The sequence below is a fragment of the Lepus europaeus genome, unplaced genomic scaffold (assembly GCF_033115175.1).
Source record: "Lepus europaeus isolate LE1 unplaced genomic scaffold, mLepTim1.pri SCAFFOLD_29, whole genome shotgun sequence".
Taxonomy (NCBI): domain Eukaryota; kingdom Metazoa; phylum Chordata; class Mammalia; order Lagomorpha; family Leporidae; genus Lepus; species Lepus europaeus.
The window spans coordinates 1,851,582-1,860,054 of record NW_026909167.1 but is presented as its reverse complement, the minus strand read 5'-3'; the positions used below and the strand labels follow the sequence as shown (position 1 = coordinate 1,860,054).

The 8,473-nt window shown below is 57.4% G+C and overlaps 1 pseudogene; it reads right to left on the bottom strand.

Moving 5' to 3' along the window:
* Window positions 1-1,560: 1,560 nt before the first annotated feature.
* LOC133754741 (sodium-dependent neutral amino acid transporter B(0)AT1-like) lies at window positions 1,561-5,518 on the bottom strand (annotated as a pseudogene).
* Window positions 5,519-8,473: the final 2,955 nt, after the last annotated feature.

Genomic DNA, 8,473 nt, shown 5'->3' with positions numbered 1-8,473 from the left:
GCCACACTGTCCCTGGGGACACACTCGCCCGTCTGGATGCACACTTGAGAACAGTTGATGCAGTGGTTTATTTAAATGGGGACACTTGATGTCCATGAACCTGCCTGTCTGTCACATTGACAAGGATGCCAAGCAGCAGCACTGTGCTCCGGAGGTGTCACACAACCACCAGCCTCCTGGATGGCACACCTGGCTGGGCTGTGCCAGGGGCACTGCAGGGCAGTGGAGAGGTGAGTGCTGAGTGGTCAGAACATGTCCAAGCTCCACCCTGCTCCATGTCTGCAGTGTGCCGGGTAGCTTGAACTGCAGAACTGGAGTTTGTTGCCAGGGTTTCTGGGAGGAAGGGGATCCCCCAGCATCCCAGCCCAACTTGTGAGAATTCTAGAAAGTCCGCTTGAAGGGAAGCACCCAGGCTTTTCTGCGGAATGTGGAGGTGGCCATTGTGGAAGCAGACGCCACAGGCACAGCTTGCATGGGGCTGAGGTTGGTGCCAAGTTCCAGGGCCATCCACCCTGACACAGCCCTGGGCTCCAGGGGGGCCAGGAGGCATGCAGTGTCCTTGGCAGGGGCCAGGGCCAAGTTCCCCTGTAACCCTCTCTCCCAACATCTGGCTAAAAATTCACAGTTAATGTCCCTGTAAGAAAACAGCTGATATCTTCCTCCGGCTGGGCTGCACTGAGCTGCACTCAGGGTGTCTGTCCATGGCAGGCAGAAGCAATGGTTAAATGGTGAGTATTCATTAAGCCAGGGGTGGCGGGGCCAGGGCATGGGGGGTGTGTGGCCATGTCACCACAGGCTCAATGGGCTTCTGGTAAAAAGGCCCAAACCCTGACCTTGGGGGTCTCTAGATCAAGGGTCTGTAGCTAAGGGGAGGGCACAGGGAGGGGACTGGGAAATGAGAATGGCTGTAGGGGCCATGTCAGCAGCCCACGCTCCAGGCTCCATGCCTGTCCATGGCAACCTGGGGTGCAGCAGGTGCAGCCTCCCCACCCCTCAGCTCTTGACTTTGAGGGACATACCCAGGGCTGTGTGGCATGCTGTACCGTGTTCATGACAAGGAGACTGGGCCCACATGGTACACGTGTGTGCCATGAACATGTAAACACAGATGCACACATGTATGTGAATATGTGTGCACCTGGATATGCACAAACATGTACGTGCATACAAGCAGTGTGCGTATACGTGTAAGCACGATGCACATGTCCACATGTGCACAAAATATACAGCTACATATGTACAGATGCACATACACACATACACATGCATATGTACACACCCATAAAACATGCACATGTATGCACACAGGCATATATGCACACAATACATACATATCTAGGCATGCACACGATGCTGACATAACTTACATGTACACACACGTATGCATAGACATGTATGCATATGGAGAAACATCACATACACATGAATGAATATACACATGTACAACATACATGTCTACACATTCAAGCTAGTGCACACACATATGCAATGCTCACACATACACATAAATGTGTGCATGCGTGCACTCACACAGACACACGCAGCCTAGGGCTGGGCCCCTCAGTACTTGAGGTCCCCATTCATGGAAGCCGTGGACTGCGTGCTGAACAGGCCCTGCTGGTCCCCTGGCTGCTGGCAGTGGCCCCTGATGAGCTTGTAGATGACAAAGCAGGGGATGACGAGGCTGGGCATGCAGGCCATGACCACCACCACCATGTACACCCAGGGCAGGTACCTGACCTGCCGGGATTTGTGGAACTCCTCCTGGGGGAGATCCAGGCCAGAGGTGAGCACATGCAGGGCCTCTGCCCTGACCTTGTGACCCTCCCCTGAGCATACTAATGGCCTCTGCCCTGACCTGCAACCCTCGTCTGAGCACACATAGGGCCTCTACCCTGAACTGTGACCCTCCACTGAGCACATGCATGGCCTCCACCCTGACCTTTGACCCTGCCCTGAGCACACGTATGGCCTCCACCCCAAACTGCAACCCTCCCCTGAGCACATGCAGGGCCTCCGCCCCGACCTGTGACCCTTCCGGCATGGGTGGCCCTAGGCACTCATGTAGCTGGGGTCCCAGACACTGTAGGTCAGCTCCTTGCTGACTTTGACCACAAAGTAGAATTGGAAGATGACCAGCATGATCTGGGGGCTGACAACCCACCACATCAGCTGCCAGAAGATGTTGGGCTTGTGCCCAATCATGAATTCAATGTCTTTGTTGAACCTGGAGACAGAGTCTGGGACGGTGTCGACTGACCTGGGTGAGACACTGACTGCCTGCCTTTCCCTGTACTCCGGGCCTTTCACAGATGGACGTGTGGACATGTACAGTGCCAAGCACAGCTGCACAGTTGTGGGGCCATGCGCACGGCCAAACCCACACTGCATGTTACCAGAGCGTGGCCAACCCTGTGTACATTGGCCTGCCCCTCAGCTGCACACTTGTACCTGCACACATGGCTGCTCCACACTTGGCCTGTGCACGCCTGGGCATACCTATATCTGCACACACCTGGCCTCTGCACACCTGTGCCTGCACACCTGTAACTGCACACCTGCACCTCTGCACGCCTGTGCCTGTACAACTGGCCTCTACACTCCTGGTCTACACACACCTGTGCCTCCACACACCTGTGCCTGCACACCTGTACCTGTGCACCTGGCCTCTTCACACCTGGCCTGCACACACCTGTGCCTGTACACATCTGTGCCTGCACACCTGGCCTCTGCACGCCTGGCCTCCACACACCTGTGCCTGCACACCTGTACCTCTGCACGCCTGTACCTGTACACACCTGTGCCTCTGCACACCTGTGCCTGCACACCTGTACCTCTGCACGCCTGTACCTGTACACACCTGTACCTCTGCACACCTGTACCTGTACACCTGGCCTCTACACTCCTGGTCTACACACACCTGGCCTGCACATACCTGTGCCTGCACACCTGTACCTGTATACCAGGACTCTGCACACTTGGCTTGTGCACACCTGTGCCTGCACACTTGTACCTGTGCACCTGGCCTCTTCACACCTGGCCTGCACACACCTGTGCCTGTACACATCTGTGCCTGCACACCTGGCCTCTGCACGCCTGTACCTGTACACACCTGTGCCTCTGCACACCTGTGCCTGCACACCTGTACCTCTGCACACCTGTACCTGTACACCTGGCCTCTGCACGCCTGTGCCTGTACAACTGGCCTCTACACTCCTGGTCTACACACACCTGTGCCTCCACACACCTGTGCCTGCACACCTGTACCTGTATACCAGGACTCTGCACACTTGGCTTGTGCACACCTGTGCCTGCACACTTGTACCTGTGCACCTGGCCTCTTCACACCTGGCCTGCACACACCTGTGCCTGTACACATCTGTGCCTTCACACCTGGCCTCTGCACACCTGGCCTCCACACACCTGTGCCTGCACACCTGTACCTCTGCATGCCTGTACCTGTACATACCTGTGCCTCTGCACACCTGTACCTGTACACCTGGCCTCTGCATGCCTGGCCTACACACACCTGGCCTGCACACACCTGTGCCTGCACACCTGTGCCTCTGCATGCCTGTACCTGTACACCAGGCCTGCAAATGCCTGGCCTTCACACACCTGGCCTGCTCACCTATAGCTGTACACCTGTGCCTGCACACCGGTTCTCAGAAGCAGCTTGCCTTTATAGCTTCTCAGGCTGCTGTCTGGTGGCCAGCCCACCCAGCAAGGTGAGTGCCCAGATGTCTGGCCAAGTGGGGGCTGAAGGCCCTCCCTCTGGAAAGGCCTGGAGCTCCAGGGAGATAACAGCCCCCCACTACAACATAGGTACCCCGGGCTGAGGACCCCAGCCCCACTGCCCACCCACCCCTCGTTCCTCTGCTGTATCTGCACCCAGGCTGCTGTGGGGGACCCAGACCAAGGCTCTTGCTCGGCCATGTGGCAGAGGGCCTGCTCTTGCTGTGGCCTCCATGCTCATACACCCCAAGTTCTGGGCAGTCTCCCAATGCTGCTGTCAGTGCTCGCTCTGCACAGCTAGGTGTAGGAGAATCTGGAAGCCAGAGGGGCATGGACTGCCCCCTGGGGGGCCCTGCAGAGCCCCCTCCTGGGACTCAGGGCTGCTTCTCTGCTGTCTGCCCTGCACCCCCTGAGGCTGGCCCCGGCCCAGCTCCCTGCTGCCTCCTCCCTCGTACCTGTCAATGCCATACACATAGAGGATCCGAACATCTAGCAGAATGCAATGATGAGCAGGGGGATGGAGCCCTCATATCTGTCCAGCAGGGAGAACCACTATTGGCCAGAGTTCAGTGTGAAGATGAGGGCCAAGAGGTAGGTCCCAAGGCAGATGAGGCCTACAGAGAAACAGAGCCGAGCGGGTCCCAACCTGTGACCCAGTGGGAAGGGGACACAGCTGGGCCCCCCATGGCACAAGCACCTGTGAGCAGCTCCTTAGGGCACTTGGCAGGGATGAGCTTGAGGTCCTGCAGTGGCATGGCCACGCCCTCCATGTTCCCAAACATGGACGACAGGCTCAGGCAGAAGAGCATGAAGAAGAACAGCATGGACCACAGTGGCGACACCGGCATCTTGGTGATGGCCTCTGTGAAGACAATGAAGGCCAGGCCTGTGCCCTCCATACCCTGCACGATGGCACCCAGTCACCCAGGGCCTGTCAGTCCCTGATGGCCACACTGTCACCCTGTCAACGCACATCCCACTGAACCACACCAAGCGAGAATGAGGCTGATCCTAGGCAGCCTGTTGGCTCCAGATACACGGGTAAAGCGGATCTGCGGGCCAGGAGGTGAGGGTGCATGGCACCCGGCCCCGGCAGAGCAAGGAGCAGCTGAGGGCGCCTGGGCTGGGATGGGCTACACCGGTAGCCACCTGGGGCCCAGGAGGTGACACACAGCTGACAACGGGTGACGCCACATCCTGGCACCAAGCTCTGCACTGTGGGAGCCGCCAGCCCGGAAGTGGTGACACCACCACAACCTGGGGGCTCCCAAACAGAGAGGAGGCAGTGCGTGGGGAGCCGAGCAGCAGCAGGATGTGCCACGGCCAGCATCGTGGCGACCAAAGGGAAGTTGATGGCAGCCCCAGGTGCAACCTGAGGGGCCGGCAGGGGCACTTCTGCCTCCTGCTTGCCGGAGTGCCGGGACCTGCCTCCAAGAGGAAGGAGTTCATGTCGCAGCTCTGGAACGTGAGCTGGGCGTAGGCCGCGGGGTCCGTGGCATTCCACCAGCGCTGCATCTCCGCGAAGTTCTCCTGGGTCACCTTGCCCTCCGGTCAAAGGCGTTCATGAGGTGCAGGATGTTCCTTGGAGCAGAGCCAGGATGATGCCATGCGTGGGGCGTGACGGGGGCGGGACCACTCACTTGCTGAAGCAGTCGTCATAGCGCTGGGTGGTGTGGAAGCTGATGATGGAGTAGATCACTATGGCTGCGTACACAGACGTGTAGCCATTGATGGAGATGACCACCGAGTCCATCTCGCAATTGTTGGTGTGGCAAGAGCGGTGTCACCCCACGGAGCAGAGGTCAGCAGAGGCACCACTGCCGGGGCCAGGACTGAGGGCCCAGGGCCTGCTGGGAAGTGGGCTGGGCGGCAGCCCACCTGTGCCCCTCTGAGCAGGTGCGGGTGCTAAGGACTCAGAGGGCCAGAGGGCTGTGCCCAGTGTGGGAGCCCAGAGTGGGGACCCTTGGCCCTTGCCCTTCACGCCTCCCCCACCACAGCCTGCTGGCTCTGGGGCCCCCGGAGCAGCTGTCGTCCCTGGTTCTGGAGCAGGAGAGCCCTGGGTTCAAGTCCCAGCTGGGCCTCAGTGACATTAGTGGATGCTAAAGGGTGCTTGTAGCCCTTGCTCGCAGGAGGATCCCAGAGAGACAGGAAGCAGAGCAGGGCTGCCTGGGGTGGGGCCTGGGAGTCAGTGACAGGTGGGCACCCAGCTTTGGGCTGGGGAGATAGAGCCCTGGAGAAGGTGGCAGAGGCAGCTGCACATGGCCCCACCCGCTGCCCCTACTGCACACGGCACGGTCTGCAGCCAGCTCTGCCTCCCCAAGGCTGAGGTCCCCCCATCTCAGGTTCCTCGCTTCCCCCACCCTATTCACCCAAGGGGACGCTCCCAGCCATCCCTGGGAGCTCTGGCCTGAGACTTCTGGGAAGTGACCTCTGAATGTGGATGACATTGACCTCATTCTGAAATTACAGGAATTCAGGGCTGGGCAGGAACAGGAGATGGACCAAAATGTTCAGTTTGTCGGGTTGTATGTGAACTTGAAGGAGAAGTCCCCACTGGCATGAGTCAGCCTGAGGCTGGGACGACCCTGAGTGGAGACCTCAGGCCATCACAGCTCACACATGTCCAGTGGGCTGCGAGAATGGCCTGCACAGGTGAGCCCCCACCTGGAGTCCACAGGTGCCTCCCAGGCCCCGGGCAGGCCAAGGTGGCCCCGTTTCAGCTGGGGGCTTCACTGGGAAGGAGGCACGCAGCAAACCACACAGCCAAAAGCCTGGACACCAAAGGTGGCCCCACACCTGACACCTGGTGGGACGCGGAACAGGATCACCTTGGCCCGCGCTGAAGGCAGCACCCAGGGGCAGGAAGCAGAGGCCTCCCTGACCCTGTGCCACACGGCAGTGGTGGAAATGAACTTCTGTGTTATCAACGTTCTAGAACAGGTCTCTCCCTGTGGCCACTTAACCACTTGTTCGGGCTGTACAGAGTCACACCGCCAGCATGCCAGGTCAGCCAGGGTTCTCTGGAAGCGTCCTGGTCTCCAGCGCTGGCCTCCCCAACCTGGCCCCAGCTCTGGCGCTCCCAATGCCATGGTCTGCAGCTTGCTCCAAGCCTGGGCAGAACCGGGGGAGCCACTACAGAGCACCTGCCGGGTCTGTGCCCTCATCTGCCACCCGGTGCACCCCAAGAACTGAGTGTGACGAGCATGGGCACCCAGCACCCACGTGTGGGGAGAGGCCTCTGCCTCGCGGCCACCGTGGCCACAGACGTTCAGCTGCTCCCCTGGAGTTGTTTTCCGCCTGTACCCGCAATGAACTCTCGGTCCAGCGTTTCTCCGCACATCTCGTGAGGTGAGTGGGTGTCGGTCAAGTCTCCCGCCACTCCCTCGGGAACTGCCTCGTGCCCCTCACTGGCTCCTCGCGGAGTTAACACATTCGCTGGGCAGAGACGGCCTCCTTCGTGGCGTGCCACTGTGCCACTGGGGCTGCAGCAGGGGAGGCCTTAAATCTGGCCGGTCCTGCCTTGGCACCCCGCAGTTATCCGGTCTCCTTCCGGCCATGGCCTAAAGCCCTCGGCCACGTGTGCCGGACAGCCAGGTGCATCCTGAGCTCCGGGACACTGTGAGTTTACTCATTTGTAAACATTACTAGATTTCCCACATTGGCAAAACTATCTATACAGAGATAATCCTGAAACAAACTGATAAGAGAACTAAGCAAGAATCCTGGGTATAAGATCAACTTATACCATCAATGGGGTTACTATATATCACTAAGAAACAAATAGAAATCTATTTTAAAGGAAAAAGATACAGACTAGAAGCAAATTAAAAAATACTGAAGTGACATACAAGAGAAGTATGCCAAGAATATGATGAAACTGAAAGGCTAGATTTAGTAAATGTTAGTGAATTGTGACTGTGATGCTCAGTTCTAGGTCACAAGATCCCAGCAGGATCACAGACATGGACATGGTGGGGATTGAGGGATCTCAGGTGGAATCATCAGGGACATGACAGTACAGGCTGCTGTCGAGAGCCAGCCCCCAGGAGGATGAGGTGGCTTTAGACTTGAGCTGAATGTCCCCCATCAGAAACTGCCCAAAGGACTACCCCTATGCCAGGGCAATTCTGATTGGTTGAATCTTTTCTGATGTCATGCATAATCACCAGCTGAACAAACTGTCCAATCAGGTATGCTGAGACAACACTGCAGTACCATGTGGGATCTTTGATCTTGGTGTTGCCAAACACAGCTTCTCTAGTCTGTTCCCAAGAGAGGCCCTTGGTGGCTCAGCCTTTGCTGCTCTGTGAATTCCTCTCACCACAGGAGCCATCAGAAGGATGCCCAAACACCTCAGAAGCTGAAAAATGGGGACTATGTGGAAACAACCCCCTCAAGCTTTCAGGATGTGAGCTGGGATTATGAGTATCCTCTCTCATCCCTGCATTAAGTTTCCTTGGCTCAGTCCTAGAGCCAATCTTGCCAAATTGTGTTGTGAGGATGAGCAAATTCTCAGGGAGAATACAGTGGGAAAAAATAATGGGACCTCATTCCCTTATAAGCTCCAGTCTGAATACAGACTCGGTGCTCAATTCTTGGCTGAGCCACCTGTCTGGCCTATAAGTTGTATTCTCCACACTAATCTTTCTGGAGAGCTGTCCATCCCCATTCTACCCCAACAAATATGCTACATTGCTTACAACTCTTCTGTACCACATCTGAATTCTTTCTTTCATGA